The 18,437-nt window shown below is 40.7% G+C and overlaps 1 protein-coding gene across 1 annotated transcript in view; it reads left to right on the forward strand.

Moving 5' to 3' along the window:
• Positions 1-9,329: 9,329 nt before the first annotated feature.
• The window catches only part of ndst3 (N-deacetylase/N-sulfotransferase (heparan glucosaminyl) 3), a 139,676-nt gene continuing 130,568 nt past the window's right edge, over positions 9,330-18,437 (forward strand). The window contains exon 1 of the mRNA XM_048995754.1: positions 9,330-9,392. The gene's annotated coding sequence lies outside the window, so the exon portion shown is untranslated. The remainder of the gene's footprint in view (positions 9,393-18,437) is intronic.

Below are 18,437 nucleotides of genomic sequence, written 5' to 3' on the forward strand. Positions count from 1 at the left end.
GCATGTTCTCTCTGTGCATGTATGGGGATTGAATGCCATCTCTTCTGTGTTTGCAGTTTGCATGTTATCCCTCTATACAGTATATGTGAGGGTCGAATCCCATCTGTTCTATGTGTAGAGTTTGCATGCTGTACCTGTTTTTCTGTGGGTTTCCTTCGGGTTCTCCAGTTTCCTCCCACCTAACAGATTCCTTTAACTTGCCCATAGTGGGTGCCAGTGTACCCACTGATGGACTGGTATCCAGTCCACTGTGTCCCTGGCCTGTGTCCTGCGTAGCCGCCAGGCACGCTGTGACCCTATACTGGCAGGAAAATGGATCGATGCAATAATAAATGAATAAGGTTAAAGTTTTTCTTTTCCACCATCTGAGAATGTACAAGTCATTCTAGTGGAAGTAAAGCAGTTTTTTCTTGCATTGTGAGCTTTCTGTTCCTGTGAAAATGCTCTAGTGATTCCATTTATGGCATCGGCATTAAGGAGGTCTGATTGGAGTTTCAAATGAGTCATAACAGTTTACCTTCACTCACCCTGCTTCTTTGTGTTATAACTCTGCTCATTGCTCAATAAATGTCGCGAACGTGAAGTATTTTTAGTGACTGGTACTTAATAATGACGTTCTAGTGAGCATGTCCAACATGCTTTTTTTTTTTTTGGTGGGGGGAGGGGATTTTCAGGTGAACACCAAAGCGATGACTGACATTGAAATCTAATGACTGAAATTCTAGGGACTGAATGAAGCTCACACAGATTCTGCTCCAGGTCCACAGGAATAGCAAACACGCTAAAGAGGAATAAGATACATTCACACAGCCTGTAGCTATTTAAAAAAAGATGAACACCCATCTGCTCGATTCATTATAATGGTCCATCAGCATTCTCGTTCCTGTTGCGATCTGCAGGGGGTATCCGCTATATATGATACATGTGATTGAAACAAAACAGGAGGAAACTAATGAAACTGTTAATGAAATTATGTTATTGAAAGCATGCAGACTTTTAGTAATAATGGGTAATTCATTCAGAGCATCTGGATTGGATGTTTACACTTTGTAATGAGCAAATATTTCTATTAGGGGTAAAACAAATTGAGGTTATGCTTTGTTTGTACTTGATGTCATTATTTGCTGACTTACTAAATGCAAGTTAGCCTTTATTTAACCTTGCCTGACACCCCAGGCTGAAACGACTAACAGAGTGAACGTTATTTATGCAGTTTAAACTCGGCCGGTTTCACACTGTGGCCCAAATAAAATAAAAGCTCTTGAAGAGCCACAAGGTGTGTGTGTGTGTGTGTGTGTGGGGGGGGGGGGGGGGCATGGACTGAGAATCCGGGATTCTCCCAAAATTATCCATCAGTGCCACCCTAATAGCCACTGTTAACTGTGTATGTTTGACATATTAATATTAATTTCTTGAACATGCTATGCACCTTAAAGGTATAGTGGATCTAGCGTCCTATATGAAGGGTGCACACTGTAATATTGATGATTAAGATGAATACCCTGAAGTTTAATATAAAATTGCTCATGCCCCTGATTTATATGCCTCGATCCTAAAGTGGTGGTCATGACCGAAACGTATAGAGTGTGGATTTACATAAGGGGACTTGGAATAAATGAATGAATTGTGAGGTATTTTGTAGCATATAGTGTTTTGTCTTTAGCCAAAAAAAAACCGAGACGGCAATGCACCCTGAAGGCCTGCGAGTAGTACGAGGAATTGACGATAATAATCCGAGAGCGAGCCGTGAGACGTGGATTAAAAACAGACGCCATTGTTGCTGAAGTCCCCTTTGTTCTGTTCTTTCACCGCTTTGATCTAATCCTCAGGCTGTTCAGACGTCAGTGTAATTATCCATGGCGCCTTTAAGGCAGAGGCGAAAAATGACAGTGGAGTCCCCTGACCGAAATGGCACCATGGCGACCGAGACGGCGCGGCTCCCCGAACGCAAATTCGGGATTAAGTGGCGCCCTGACGAGATCGCTCACATGACCCTGATGCGAGTGTCAGATTTGCAGTGTGTGACGCATCGTGGTGCTTTTCAGGCAGTCACTCAGGAGCCAGCTAGTATGTATTTTTATAAGCGTGTATATATGTCGGATAATACACATGGAACTGTCACATGGAAAGGTCTTAGGCAGCCATTGGAAATTACAATATATTTAAACTTAATCTGACTCTTTTATTCAGAAAAGGGTCAGACAGTCCCCAGAGCATTTGGGGCCAGGGGCCTCACTCAGGGGCCTAACTGTGACATCACTCTGCTCACCCTGGCCCTTGACCTGATAGCCCTTTGATCACCGGCACAGTGACTTAACCCACTGAGCTACACTCTAGCCGCAACTGTTTCTATGTTGGTGCCAATCTATCATTTATGTTTGTAGTCAGTTCTTTTTATTACTGTTGTTGCTGTTTATATGTGCTGCATATATTCTATATAAAACTGCCTTTTTTCTGAGCAAATATACAGTTGCTGTACAGATAAATAGCTTTAAAAATAATTTCCTTTGGCTGACTAGTACTCCTGTACAGTACTTTTCATGTATAAACTCTCCTCTAGTGCCTGTACCCACGCTTGAATAGGTGGTAATTAAGGTTGTAACGTATCAGCCAGGCCAACACTGATGTCTTACATTTTCGAATCAGCATCAGCCAGGACCAAGAAATAAATAACACAGCTGTTGATTGCACAATATAAGCATCACAAACTTATCAAATCTCAACATTAGCTATGCCTGTCAGATGGCTTCGTTTATTTTATTCAGTTTAGTGAATATCTTTTGAGATATTCCGAAATCTCGTTAAAAATCTCATCAACAGCAAAGTTAGGACAGTATAGCATACAAAAATTATTGTTGGTTATCTTTCCCTTTACTGACTGCAGCTAGCCTGTATCACACTCCTTTGTTGTAATATTTTAAGGTTAACATTATGAATATTTCATTCTGAGCGTAAGTAGAAAATATGACCTGTGCGTATTCACAAAAGGATGCTGTTTCATTTAACGTTAAGTACCACCTTTGCCAGATGTTTAACTTTTATGAGATTGATACACATGGTCGAAGAAGAATAGGAATTCAATTCACAATTTTTATAAACATAAATCAGACATCTTTTTGTTTTATTTGTAAAAATAAAAACCTCTTTTGCCAGTCAATTTCTTTTCTAACAGCTAGCTGAGGAAGTGCAGAGGAGACCAGCTGCAGGCGAGTCTCTTTATTGGCCTTTGATTCCATCAACGAATCAGTGGCTGATGCATATTAATTTGCTGGCGACTTCACTACTGAAGCAGCGCTTTTCCGCTTTCAATTATTATTTTTTTTCCCCAGAAATTTCCTGTGCTCCTTTAGCTCAACTTTATAGCATTATGTCATCGCACACAAACTTTGCACCATTGCTGTTTGGCTGTTATTCTCCATCTGCATATATATTCTCTTTTCAGTAAGTATCATTTTCTTGACTGACTCATTCACTTCTGTTCTTGCCATTGCTGTTAAATGCAATTGTAGTCATTGATTCCTAAATGGACTTTTATGTTATTGCAAAGGTGTTACTAATTAAAAAGTACCCAATGAGACTGCTTGTCAATGAACTTGGGTTTCAGTTTATTACTACTTGAAATCAACGTTTTACTTAAAGCTACTGGTTGATTCTAATGTGAGATATATATAGTAAAACAAATGAATAAAGTGGTCGTTTTTGTTATAAATTCAATATATTTGCATTTCTTACTGAATTACGCAAGTGAGTCTGTAAGCACTTTATTGCGATGCCAAACGGAGCAGCCAGTCATCGAGAATAAATGGGTGAGTACACAGTATGTAAAACTGGTATGAATTTAAGAGCAATTTGTCCATGGATGATCTCAGCTATCGTGCTTTAGCTTGAGGCTAATGTCTCACCTTCATGCACAGCTACGCATGCACACATTATATATGTATGTACAAAAAAGGCAAAATGTTTACCTGGATTGCATGAATTGGATTGAGTAAGAAGACTGGAATCTACCTAACAAAAAAACGGACACGCCGCATAAACCTCTTTCACAGTGTGTATTGCATATTGTTCAAACCCACAACTGTAGATGTGCAAGGTTTTCCCGTGATTGTCTTGTGTGATTAAGCACATGTGGTGGCATCTTCAGACGTTCTCAGAGAGGACATGCCTCATTGCCTTGTAAATAAACAACTAAACCATCCAGACCAGCAATGTGGTCGGTTTCAATGTCCTCAAATGAAGTATTACTTACATCGTTGTTTGTAGACATCTTGTTTTGTAATGGTTCCTGTAATGGTTCCAGCTGCCCGTTCAATGTTATGGTTCCAATACGATATGTAAATAAAATATGTAAATTCAGTTGAAAGCTCTATGTGGATTAGCCTCCAGTTCTTAAATCTAGTTGTTTTGTTTGTAATCTCTGATACAATAGAAATGTTCTTTCTGGACATGATATATATATATATATATATATATATATATATATATATATATATTTTTTTTATGAGCACTTTTTATTGGCCTGCACAGAAATGCTCGTCATTAGAACCATCAAAATGACTTTTTAAAGTGCTTACTTAAAGATTTAGGGGGATGGCAATTTGCTTTTCTTCCTTCTGCTCAGTAAGCAGTTAATGAACTTGGGTCCAAACTCATGAGTCGAGTTTGTTATAAAGCATGTCGACGTTGTCTTACAGTCGCAAAAAGAAAAGAAAAACAAGCGACTTAAGGCAAAAATAACGAGTATTTCATTTAATTTTTAACCCAGTTTAACTAATTCTGGAGTTAGGTGCATTGAATTTGTTGTCTGCGCGCTGTCAGTGGATCTGCATGTCTAGCTAAATTTATACCTCGAGAGAGAGAGTGAGAGATGGGTACATTTCTGTGTACTTATCATTATAAAGTAAGAATAGTCCCAAAGGTATTTCAGGTTGTTTTTTTCTTCCTCTTACACTTAGGAGTTATGTAGCATTGTTGGACGACTTCCACGGCTTCCTGCAAACTTTCCGAGTTGGCCCATAGTCCAAGGACACCGCAAAAGAATGAGAGACGCATGCACGCAGGGAGGGATGCAGGGGGTGGGGTCAGAGGTACGGCAGGCAGAACAGAGCCCATCTCTAGACGAACACAGTTCCAACCACACAGGAGCTGGCGCAAGGTGTAAAAATAGGTGTTGTTTATTAAGACCTTCAAGGACACCTGCGGCACATCCACTCACCCTGACTATTTCCTTTGACTAGCTACATAGTTCCGGTGTCGATTCTTGTAGACGGTACCAAGTAGTTAGCATCCCAGGCCGCAATGTCTACAAACACATGCTACCGTATTAATAAAGCCATAGTTAATTAGAAGTATGCAACTTATTACAATTCTTGCTTTTATTTTCCTTAATTTTCTTTTAATTACACTTTAAATTAAGCCTAGCTATTACGCTTTATTTAATTTTGTCACCAGCCCTTAAAAGCGCCCAACATAACGATCCTTTGTGTATCTTTTAATAAAGTAACACCTCCTTCCTTCTCTGATGTGATTATTTTGTTTCATTATGTTTTGGTGTCTGCTCCATGTTTGGGATCTTAATGAGACACAACACACTGGTGACCAGGCTCGCTGATTTTGATCTCTAATCTTGGACGGTTATCTGTTGACCCTGCAAATGTGATATTTATTGAATAATGATGGCGAAAGCCTAATTTGGTGGAAATGTTTTACCTCTAGTAATGCATATTAATTAAGAGCCTTCATCTGTGGAGATATTTTTTTTTATTATTATTATTTCAGATGTCGAGTTTTTAATAGGGAATTTTTAATGACATGGATGCAGCTCTGAAGATTCTGTCCTGAAAGATTTTGATTGCTTTCTGGGAGATTTTTATAGCTGAAGCAGTGGAACTCAATTTAGAGTAGACCGCACTACTCGGCCCGCAAATACACATAATATGCTCTAGCTATTTGTGTGTCTTCTCCCATTTCCTGTACCCCTTGTCCAGTTTGGAATCATGGTGAGCTCACACAAAAATGTTCTGATGGCAAAGTGGAAAATGATTGGTTATCTCTAACCAATCAGATTATATAGGATGTGGGTCCAAACAACTAGAGAAGGCAGGGCCAACCAATCAGATATCTTGTTCCCGCCTCCTCTACAATATGATTGGTTCAGACAGATAACCAATCATGTTTCATTCTGCCCTCAGGACATTTTTTGTGTAAGTAAAACTCCCATATGCTCATGGTGAGCTTGTGTCTTGTCCCAAGAAGCACCAGAAACCAGAGAGGGAATGCCCAAGACTGGATGCCAGTACATCACAGGCCACATAGTCATAAACTATAGGGATTCTGAGAAACCAATTAGCCTATGTGCATGTTTTTAGACTGTGGGAGGGAACCACTGGGACGGCATGCAAATTTCACTTGCACAGAGCCAATGAGGTGACACCTGAGGTACGGCTACGGGTCTAGGTGCGGTGACACAACACTGCTTTCAACGGCCTTTTTTAGACATATGAGCTCAGCTGGGATTTGGCACCGTGTGATGACATATTGCAAGTTCCAAAGCTCCCTGCTAACCTTTTGTTTACCAGCTGATGACATCGCCGAAAATGTCACGCAAACAAACCAACACAGCCGCAGAAGGATTGCATAGTCCCGTATTGATAAAACATTCCATTTCTTCTCGTACCCATGTTAAGTGTAATTGTATGGAAGGACAGGGAAGGCGTCACCTCAACTAGTGAAGTGATTCATAGCTACTTGCAAATGAAGAAATCTAGTTTAAAATAAGTAGTCTGAATGTTAAACTCAGAAAAGAAATAAACAATGACTAACCTTAAGGTCTGTAAGATGTTCATTATATCTTCCCATTTTTCTTTGATAAAAATAATACTATATATACACACATATATAATACCGTAAACACTGATATTTCAGTCTGGCAGAAGCGCACAGTCTATATCACTGCTTTTATTTCTGTATTAACTCCTGTGGAGGTGTTTCCAGCCAGGCAGAATGCCACACCAAACAATCTTTTTAGCAAATGTGCTACGGTTAAATATAAGACCATTTTCCCAACAGTTGAAGGAATTTTCAAAATACAGGATTGTTTTAAGAATTAAATGATTGTACAGTGGTATCTAAAATGGTAAGCATTTCTGATTTCATCTTTATATATTAACAAACACACGGTAAACACTCTTTGCTCGATGCTCTGCTAAATCCTAAGGAAAAAAAAATAGATTTTTTTCAGTATTTGTATGTCCCTGAAGCAACCCAGGGGACAGATTAATCTCCAGGTTTTGCCATAATCGCAGGGGCGGGCTGAATAAATTATAAAAATCTTGGTCGCGCAAACTCTAGACACAAAGCTGTTTTTTGAATGATAATCTTTGTCATACACGTACAAGACAAATGCATTACTGTCTCCGAAAGATGTTTTCCACCATTGAAAGGCTAAAGTCTAACTTCGCAGTTCACTGTAGCTGCTTCCTGGGTTCCGGACTCCGAGGTTATATTGATATGTAGCATTTTTGCATTTAATATCTCCTGCTGTGTTTATAGTGTTACGGATAAACTCTGCCAGACTGAATTGTGAAATTGTATAATGGAGCAAACTGCTGTTCTGTCATTTCCTGAAAGAAAGTTTGCTCATGTCGTGACATTTCTAATGTAATCCTGATATAATGCACACATAAGGCTGGTTTAAATATCATGGCTCAAATATTAGCTATTAGTTTTAGATTTTAAAGTTCATATTCCATTTTAATGTTCTTGAACACTGTCAGTCCGAAACACATTTGTACACGTCATACAATTGTTTGCATAAATCACATTTTCAGCTAATCAGTGGTATATCTAGTCGCAGTGTTTTACACACTTGTTGATTGAGTTTTTAAGGACCGGTTGATTGCCTTTGCAACATGGTAAAAAGAAAGTGTGGCACAAGCTATTAAATAAGTAAAGCGGTCTCTAAATGAAGCTGTAAACGTAAAATGCTCATGAATTCACAATGTATAATTTGAAAGGAATCACATGGCGGGGTGGCATGGTGGTGCAGTGGTTAGCACTGTTGCCTCACACCTCTGGGAGTCTCCGCCTGAGTTACATGTGTGTGGAGTTTGCATGTTCTCCCCATGTCATCGTGGGGTTTCCTCCGGGTACTCCGGTTTCCCCCCACAGTCCAAAGACATGCTGAGGCTAATTGGACTTGCTAAATTGCCCGTAGGTGTGCATGTGTGAGTGAATGGTGTGTGAGTGTGCCCTGCGATGGGCTGGCCCCCCATCCTAGGTTATTCCCTGCCTCGTGCCCATTGCTTCCGGGATAGGCTCCGGACCCCCTGCGACCCAGTAGGATAAGCGGTTTGGAAAATGGATGGATGGATGGAATCATATGGCAGTAACCTACCATGAGAGCGTTAAGATGTGTATCTTTTACAAATTAAAATTCATAGTGTATGAAGAACGAAAAAACAATGTTCCCAAATAAATTAAAGCTAACATTTTACTAAAGAAGAATGCTTACTCTGCATTTTTTATTAATGTCCAAATCTGTTTAATATGTCATATTTGTTACTATAACAATAAATGGTTTTGTTTTTATAGTAGTTTAGTAGTTTATATATCATAACAATGTTATGTTAGCTGCATAATTCATGAATTCACAATGCATTCCATTGTTCCAGGTGGGGATTGTGATGTCATCAAGCCAATGTAGTCTTCGCAACAATGGCCTTCTTACAGCAGAAGTGCCTCAATGCTTTATGCTTAGAACGGCCGGTGCCCCCGGGAGATATTACCATTCATGCAGACCGGCACCTCTGAAGGAATCCTTGTTGTGACTGATAGCTATGCTCATAAGCTCGTGAAACCCGGAGCCGCTGTCTGCGCACATGTGGCTCACCTTAAAACGTACTGATGCTCCCTGCCACGATATTGACATCTTAAGTCGTGTCTCATTTGGCCGTCGCACCCCAGGGAAAGAGAAAATGAAAGGACCCGAGCTTAGGTTTGCGGGGATGTTTCATCGAATCCTGCACCCTCTGTTACCCATGAGCGAGCAATCACATAACGGCCTGCGACCGCCGCCGCACATAGTGTGCCCGCGCTTCGTCTGAACAAACTAATTGACGGAGCCGATAGCTGATGGCAAGCTTGTGTTTCATTGGTTGCGATGATGGATTTGAGCACCTCCTGCATTAGCCGGCTAGTGCCGATTTCTCTCTGAACATCTTCAAGAACCGGGATCTCCGCGGAGGATGCTGTTGAGACGGGATGAGAGCTATTTTTTGCAGAGCTTCAACGCCCGAAGGTGCTCCTTCAATCAAACACTTGAGTTGAGAGTGTTTGACGGACCTGGTTGAAGGGAAACGACGGGATTTGGAGAATGCTTAAACATCTTTGGGGTGAGGACCATTTCAAAAACAATAATCATCCCAGTGGGTTGATTCTGTGAAATTTGCTGTGTTGTTGTAAGTCACCCCTCTTTGGAGGACAGCTTTTATTTTTAATTTACTGAAGAACAAATAAACGCATTAAATGAAGGCACTCCAATCCAGTCCAGCCCTCCCCCGCTCACCCCTGCCCCCCACCCACTATGACCTAGCGGTACACAAATAGACGTGGCAGGTAGGACAGACAAGACATGACACTGTAAGACCGTGCAGGTTGACGTAGACGGACAAAGCAGGGCTAGACGAAGCAGAGCACTGCACTCACTGGGATAGTTAGGGATTTTCTGTGAAGGTGACAATTTATGACATGCAAGAATTGTGCGATGATTGCATTGAGTACTTGTTGTGTATCTGTGTGTCTGTGTGTATGTCGGGGGGTGTTGCATAAATCACATAATAATTATCAGATAAACACAATCTTGGTTATGTGAAGGAAGTAGGTTTACTATTTATACTAATAAAATAAGCTGTGACTTGTACCAGCATTAAATATTGTAAAATTCCGTCATAACGTTACACTATAACAAATGCAGATCACTTGAATGTTCTGGATAATTCATGAAAAAAATAAAGCATGCTTTTTATTAGCTAACAGAATTACAATCTTTAACTGTGAGGCTACATATATAAATGTCATCTGATTTTATCATTTTTATGACTATCCCGAAATCATATGTGACCGAGGCAGTAGGTGGCATATTGGATAGGAAACTGAAACCGATGCAGAAGTGCTATTTTGGGTTTGGATGGAAAGGAGCATATTGTCTGCTTGTTGAAGAGGTAAATTTAACGATGAAACAATCTGTCAGGTAGTTTGACTCGGGAAATTATAACAATAAGGCAGTTTTTTTTTTTTTTTGCTTTGTTTCTGAAACACTTTGACCCTCGCAAGAATTGTGACTAATTGTTTTCGATTGAATTTATGGAGAGTGAGATTCAATGAGATCCGTAACAAGGTGAAGTTCTGTTGGGAAAAAAACAAAAACATGAATCATGGGAGAAAAGTTCTCATGCTGAAAGACGTGCTGTCCAGGATGCCAGAGTGGGTGAGGCTGTGTTGGGGGAAGAAATGGTCAGGAAGAGGAAGTACATTCTCTAAGTGTGCAATCTCATATCTGACAACGGCAGCCATTTTGTGAGGAAAATGGCTGAGAATGACCGTGTGACAGAAGAGGTCCCGTCGTGCTCGGACCGAGCGGACAATACGAGCTTTATCGCCTTGACTTTCTGCTGGTGCCGAGAGGCGTGTCAGGATATATGTGGGGGTGTCAGTTTGTCAAAGTCAGACAGGTCTGGGTCCTGTTAGGTAATCCATCTCACCCTGGTGGAGAGGGGGGGGGGGACTGGAAAATTCAGATTAGAAAATATAAAGATTAAAATGTCAGAAAACCATTGGGAGATCTCAGGCCACTACCTGCCAATATTACCAGTCAGAGCTGGAATTTAGGGCTGGTTTTTTATATATGTGGTAGGTAAAATGTTGACGCCGCACCAAAGGAAATAATCAAGCATGGATCAATTTTGACAGAGGTTATTTTTTATGTCTGCCAGTCTGCAAGCGATATTTAAAAAATGGCGAGTGATACATGTGTGATCATTTGCAAAGATGCACATGCACGTTTGACACAACTGATCCATCTTGAGCCTAGCAGACCATCTGATGGTCTGTTACACCTAGTGTTTCTTGTTAAATAGGAGCAGATCTCCTGATCCGTTCAGATCAGCAGTTATCCACACGCGCTGTGTACATTACGTACAATGCGCTAGTGATTCGTTAATAACTAGCTTGTCTGTATGTTCATTATCATTAGTGTTTTTGTGTCACCCACTTTCAGGAGAAGAGTTAAGCGTATTAATCATGCCCTACAATAGATTTTATAGACCTTTTCTGCAAAAAGTAAGTGAAGCTATTTAAGCGTGCCAATTTCATGAAATTAAAATCGTTAAATGTTATTTGTTTGTTTATTCAATTCTTTCGCATTTAATATTTGATATACATTTGTGAAAGGCTGGCATTCTGTTCAGGGTGTACCCCAGCCTTTTGTCAGGGCTAGGGCCCAGATCTCCCTGTTACCCTGACCTGGATGGATGGATGGATGGATGGATGGATGGATGGATGGATGGACTGACAGATGACATACATATTTTATAGGGGAGAGTTTATATATATATATATATATATATATATATATATATATATATAGAGAGAGAGAGAGAGAGAGAGAGAGAGAGATTTGTAACATATTGTGTACCTAATGATGCAAAAGAACAGTTTAATTGCATAATTAAAATCTTTTTATTTTCCTTGCAGCAAACATGCATCGGAGATTTTGAACTGTCGTTTCATTGAGATCTTTTGACCCACAATTACGTTTCTCACGTTTTATTGGGGTTTTCTCGTTGTATAACTTTAGTTATTTCTCCCTTGAGGTAGAAACTATTCAGGCTTTTTTTCAGCAATAGTACGGAAACGTGTGACTTTTGGAATATATGTGTTAATGGCAGAATATCAGTCTTCCACATGTCATTGGTTTGACATTTATAGCATAGATATGTATGGTTATTGAATCTAACACATCCCCGGATACTTTATTAGAAAAGTACGACAAATAATATTTCTGGTAAGAGAATTTAAAAAACACCAGACTGATGTACATGACACGAAAGTGGTTGTTGCAGTCTTGTCTTCGCACAAACTACGGTATAAATTGTCATTTCATGAGTATTTGTTCGTATGGTTAAAGCATTGCAGTAGTAGTAAATATGCATTTAACTAAGCACCGTATCACTAGACGGGAAACACTACAAGCTGTAAGTCATCTGTAGCACTTCAGTTCCTGCACCTCCTTTAAACAATGACATCATAATAAACCGGGAGTAAGCTAATGACAAGGATAAAGATCTTCCGTTATCACTTACCATCAGTAAATGACCTAGAATCAGGCATGAAAATACATCCCCCTTCTCAAAATCTGTTTAGGTCCAGTTGAAGTACCTAGACTGTGGAGCTCAGTATAGTGGAGTTTGTGCACAGAGCTGCTGTTTTGTCTCCTCTCTACCAGTGAAGGTTGCCAAGCCCTTAAGGAATGTGTAACTTTGCGTAATGGAGGGAAAAGTGGACAGGTTTAAAGGCAGCAATCTACATGCGGAATGGCTGAGTAAATGTTATCACTCACGCCATATGTTAAAGGGTATCAGAAAACAGCTGTTTTGTGTCACTCACGCATGTTCTGAAAAAAGCACAGCCATATGGTAAATTGCACTTACAGCGCTGTTACATTGAAGAGTAGATAAACTGTAGAAAGTTGGCGAAAACGATGCCAAAAGTTTCATGATTTCTGGAGATATAAGCATCGTTTTATATCGTTCACCTTAACCCAAGGCTTGTCACTTCTGCTGTCATTTTGACAACATCCTGCTCATGCATATTTATCACTGTAGAGCGTCTTCACTATTTGGTTTTTCACTTACTTCATTATTCTGTTTTCTCACTTTTTTTTTCCACTGACTGCATGGTTTAATTATTTTTTCCTTGAACAAAATGTAATTTTTTTTTTTGTTATCATTCTGGATTGTTGACTTAAAATTAGCAGAGTCTTGCATTATTAATGCATGATTAGTTTACATTTTAGATTCTACTCAAAATGTACCCCCACGTTAATTTGTATTCCTTATGTCACACTCCCCCATGGTATGACAAAGGTATCTGCAATAACAGCAGATACTTTCTTCCATAATGGATGTGGACAAAGGGGAGAGAGCGTGTGTGACATCACCCTTAGCTGCACATTTCTGAGAAGATGTGATGCACAGGGGTGTTTGCCAGATAGTAATGACGCAGTTTAAGGCCATATTTATTTGTTTTCATCATTATTATGATCCATCCCATTTTCCATGCCGGCTCATGACTATACACGGTCGTGGGGGAAGCTATGCATGCAAGGCAGGGAACAACCCAGGATGGGGCACCAACCCTTTACATGGCATGCACACTATTCACACCTACGGACAATCTGGCAAATCCACCATAGCATGTTTTTGGACTCGGGGTAATGGGGGTTGGGGGGTGGTGGTACGGGAGGAATTCCCGTGGGAAAAAACAGGCAAAATCCACATGCGTGGAGCCAGGTTTCATGACACGGGGGTGGGGGGGGGGGGGCGAACGACTCTGGGGAAGGCGTCAGGAGAGCAGAGGAGGCTTCGTTGTCAAAACGGGAGCAGGGAAACAAACAGGACCACGAGGGATCAAAACGGGAAGAGTGACTTGGGGATGGGCACGGGCAACAGGAGGGCTGACGTTAATGTTTGGACTGGGGATGACGGGACAAGCAGGGTCTTATATGCAAAGACTAATGAGAGGCAACAACTAACATGCATGACTCATCTGGGCTGTGGTAGGGAGGAGGCAGGAGGGTCAGGCAGACATGACAGGCTGAACAGAAACCAGGCAGCAGTGCTAACCATCGGCAGCACCGTGCTGCCCCTATTATTATTATTATTATTATTATTATTATTATTATTAACGTCACCATGGGGGTATTCCACAAAACAGGATTTCTTCATTAGCCAGGTAAGGATTGTCCAGTAGAACTGCTACATACTTCTCCTCCCGTTGGACGGCATTCACATAAGTCATTCAACTAATTGGGAATTTTTTTCTTTGTGGGAAAACCCTTCATGACCCTGAACGGGCTAAACAGTTGGACGATGGATTATTAGGTTGTTGTTGTTTATTATCGAGTTATTTTTATATGGTTTGTATATTAGATTATATTAAATTTACTTAGCCAGACCAAAGCATGGTGTTTGAATCCTTTATTTCTTGAATAAATACATGTGTTTTACCATAATTATTATAGTCACGGATACACATCAGAAGTACTTTTTATTGTACACTTTTATCACAACGAAAAAGTTTGGCTAATGAGGTCAGAGAGAAGCTGACCAGCCATGGCAGTCGAGTTCTTAAATCGGGTGAAATCATCTTGCTGCTTCGGCTCGGCGCTACCTGAACATAATTAAGCGTTAAGCAAACACCTTTTTGTCGACAGTTTTTTTTTTTCCCTTCTCTTTCCTCCCTTCAAGGTGTAGAAATAATTAAGTGTCTTATTTTGGGTAGCATTGGAGATGAGGCTTCTAAGTGGTATTGATGGAAATAGAATAGATTTCTTTTACCATTCGGTAAAGTTTCTGCACTGGCCATACATATCGCATCCATCACAGTACTAAAGACACACCCAGCACACGCAAACTCAGATGGCTGGCTATTTTCTGTTTTTTTCCCTACCATCTTTCCTCTCTTTGATGAAGACCTCCACCCCGTTGTTTTCCAGGACCTGAGGTTTATACCCACCTTGCGGGCAGAACCTTCCTCTATTTGTTACGTTGCCTCATTTCAGAATCGTTGTTACCTGCGGTCCACAGCAGGTTATTCATTTACCCGACCAAGGACAAATGGGCCTTGCTCGCTTGCTTGCTTTCACGTATGATTCACCTTTTCATGAGAATTCCGCTGCTCCATTTCTCCGGCAAGAATTTAAGTAGATCTTTAATAAATAATCAAACTTTCAGCAAAAAAGAAATCTATCTTATACTTCGCATGGATTTTACCATTCATTTAGTTGAATAAAGAGGTCAAGATTTGTTTTTAGCTTGTGGAAGTTTTACTTGCACAAAAATATTCTGAGGGCAGAAGCAAAAATGATTGGTTCAGAGAGATTACCAATCAGATTGTAGAGGAGGTGGGTCCTAGCAACTAGAGGAGGTGGGACAGACATCTGATTGGTTTGTCCCACCTCCTTTAGTTGCTTGGACCACTTCCTCTGCAATCTGATTGGTTCAGATAGATAACCAATCGTTTTTCCTTCGTCCCTCAGAACATTTTGTGTAAGCAAACTTCCCATGAGCTTGTTTTTAAATTGCAATTAATGCCTTGGATTCAAAAGGGGGACTTTGTAATGTGGTCATGTGACCCGCCATCTTTAAATTGCTGATGCTTTGTTGTTCCCTGTAATGGACTGGTATCCTGTACATGGTGTTCCCAGTGCTTCCTGGGATAGGCTCCAGGATTCGATAGTGTGCCGGTCAAGCATTTATGTAAAATGGATGGATGGCATTTGGACAGTAAGTGTAACTATAAAAAGCGCACGGACATGAAAATAAAGCTGTAATTGTGCTTGCTCTGAATTATGGATTTCTTGTTTTTAATGGTATGGTAATGTTGACGTACAAAACATCTCACCAGCGTTTCAGCTGAATTGTAAAAAGCCTTTATGGGAAAGAAAAACCAAAACACTCTACCTTTATCTCAGTCTAATTTACTTCTGCGGGTGTAACTTTCAGTTTTTAGCACCTGTGTAGTATTTTCCACTCGACTCGCATACAAAAAGTGGCTCAACTCCCCCCCCCCCCCCCCCCACTCCACCCCACCCCAATCACTCCACAGATAAGATGCAGTTTAGCCAGCTATAGCATGATGAAAGGGGGAAAATATCAAGTGGGTAACAAGGGCCAACAGTCAGTTTGCAAGATAACATTGAACAAAACAGAAATCTAGTTTTACTTTCGCCTCATAGCACCCACAGCTCACTGGATTAATCTTGGCCTGCACAGAACCCAGTGATCGGCTACTGGATTTCACTGAAGCAATTGCTTGTTGCCTTTTCTTGATCACAGCAGAACTCCCAAACCAAAAGAAAAAATATTGAGTGAGGCATGTCAATTCATTTTAGCTGCTAAGTTGTGAAAATGCCAGAAATATACACACTGGATTTTCCATTCTAAAATAATAATTTATTCATAATTATAACAAACACGCTTCTCACGTCCATCACACAATATCTGCAATTGAGTGTGAAGTAGGTGTATTTATGTTTGTTTGTTTGTTTATTCCTAAATTGATTCATCGGGTTGTTCAGTTTCGCTTGACTGCTTCGGGTTTTCTTGCCCAGGAACAATCCTTCGGAGGTTAAAGTCCCATAAGCCTTAAAACCTCTTTCGCTATCATGCGACGAGAAATTAGACGTCACCTGGATAGCTTTGCAACATGTGGCTTCTCGCCGGTCTCCTCTACCCCGCCACCTCATAAATTCCCTGAAAAAGTTACGTGGTTTGCCATCGAGTTCTATGTAAGGCCCCCCAAAGGGATGAGGTCACTGCCAAGAGACACTGTTCATGCTTAGCCGCTATATTAATTAACTGCAAAATGCTCCATTAAACAAACCAGCTTCACAAAGGAGAGTAAAACACAGGCGGATGGTCTCCCCTCTCTCAGTGCTGTTTGGTCATTATACGTATTTATGGATGTTTACAAAACACGGGCATATTTAAGTGTCACTAATTTTACTGCTGCACGCAATCATTTGCCAATTAGTTGCTTTAAGTAGGCATTTACCGCCATGATGCACCACCAAACACCATGCGTTGGACTTACACTTCTTCATCATTCTTAACAGATCGCCAGTGCTTTACCTTTCTCAACCCTATACTGTGCTCTAGATAAGCATGAGATACAACAATATCTGCAATACGTGTTTATCCTCTTAAATGGATTTTTTTTTCAATGAAATGATGTCGCTGGGATGGAGGGCTTTTAGTTTGTATTAAGGAACTGGTCTTCAGTAGGTGTGAATGGGATTTAAAGTATGTTTTAAAAAAAATAAATAAATAAATTTTATGTTAAAACATCCCCATGTATCGTTCCTGCTATTTATTAAAATGTCCAGGTCTCCAAGACTTTGGACAGACTGACATTCTGGCATCAGGGTTGGGTGGTTCAGCCCCTTTGACCCGTGCTGCATATCTTCAGGGCCAGGGTGAGTGCTTTCCGGTTCTTATTCCCCCCCCCCCCCAGCATGATGGCACGGTCCCCCTGAAAGCACTTCTGCGGGGGGGGGGGTGGGAGTTGGAGCACAAGACTTTTACCCATTAGCATGGTGTCAGATAACATGATGCGAGGTCCTTTGGAGGACCTGGCTTTTCTAAAAGAAGGACCACTTACCGAATCTCTGGGGCTCCACCGTGCGCCGCTTTCAATTCAGTGTCACTTCATTTCACATCTAGACTGTACACATCCATTTAGCCGACTCACCGCTCTATACATCCGAACGTTACGTACCTTCATTAGCTAGCATATTGCAGGAGCATCACTCTGCACGGGTAAACAACCAGTATTTATAGCGTAGGTTACTTATTACTTTGTTTTATCTGTGGCAGCAATATAATAGGGGCATAAATGTTTCAATTCAGCATCCGAAATACGTCGGCAGGTATACAGCCGGGTCTTTTGCGATGAAAAGATTTGTTTCAAGGTTGTACCCATAGTGTGCCATCTTCACTTGGGTTTCAGGAAAATCTCAGGGCGAGATCCAATATAGCCCAAGCGACACAGCCGCTGCCTATGATAGATGGAGCGGGCGAAATTTCACCTATTCCCTGGGAACTCCCCTTAACCGCATTTACTGTTCTGGGGTCAGTTCAGTCATTTGTCTTTATTGATAATTCAGCTCACAAAATGCACATTCATTCCAATGCAAGTCACAACGTTCATACTGGGGATGCAGGCAAAGCTTTAGAAATAAATATTTCTGATAAATCGGACTGTAAAAAGGCCACATTCTCTGCATTTATTTGCAATAATTATGTTATTAATATGTCATAAGGCCATTATCGTGAGTGAGTGAGTGTGCCCTGTGATGGGCTGGTCCCCCATCCTGGGTTGTTCCCTGCCTCGTGCCCATTGCTTCTGGGATAGGTTCCGGACCCCCCGCGACCCAGTAGAATATTTTTTGCACAAAATATTCAGGTTGGAAAATGGATGGATGGAAATTAACAAACCATTTTGATGTACTTATTTAAACGAGAATCTTCATCATTGGGCACAAGGCTTATCCGGGCCCTGCACTGGATAAACAGATATGAAAATTGGATGGCTGTATTTCTGTCATTAGTAAAAAAAATAAAAATATTGTGATCGTTAGCATTAGCATTAAATGTCGC

Source organism: Brienomyrus brachyistius, chromosome 25, assembly GCF_023856365.1.
Source record: "Brienomyrus brachyistius isolate T26 chromosome 25, BBRACH_0.4, whole genome shotgun sequence".
NCBI classification, from domain to species: Eukaryota; Metazoa; Chordata; class Actinopteri; order Osteoglossiformes; family Mormyridae; genus Brienomyrus; species Brienomyrus brachyistius.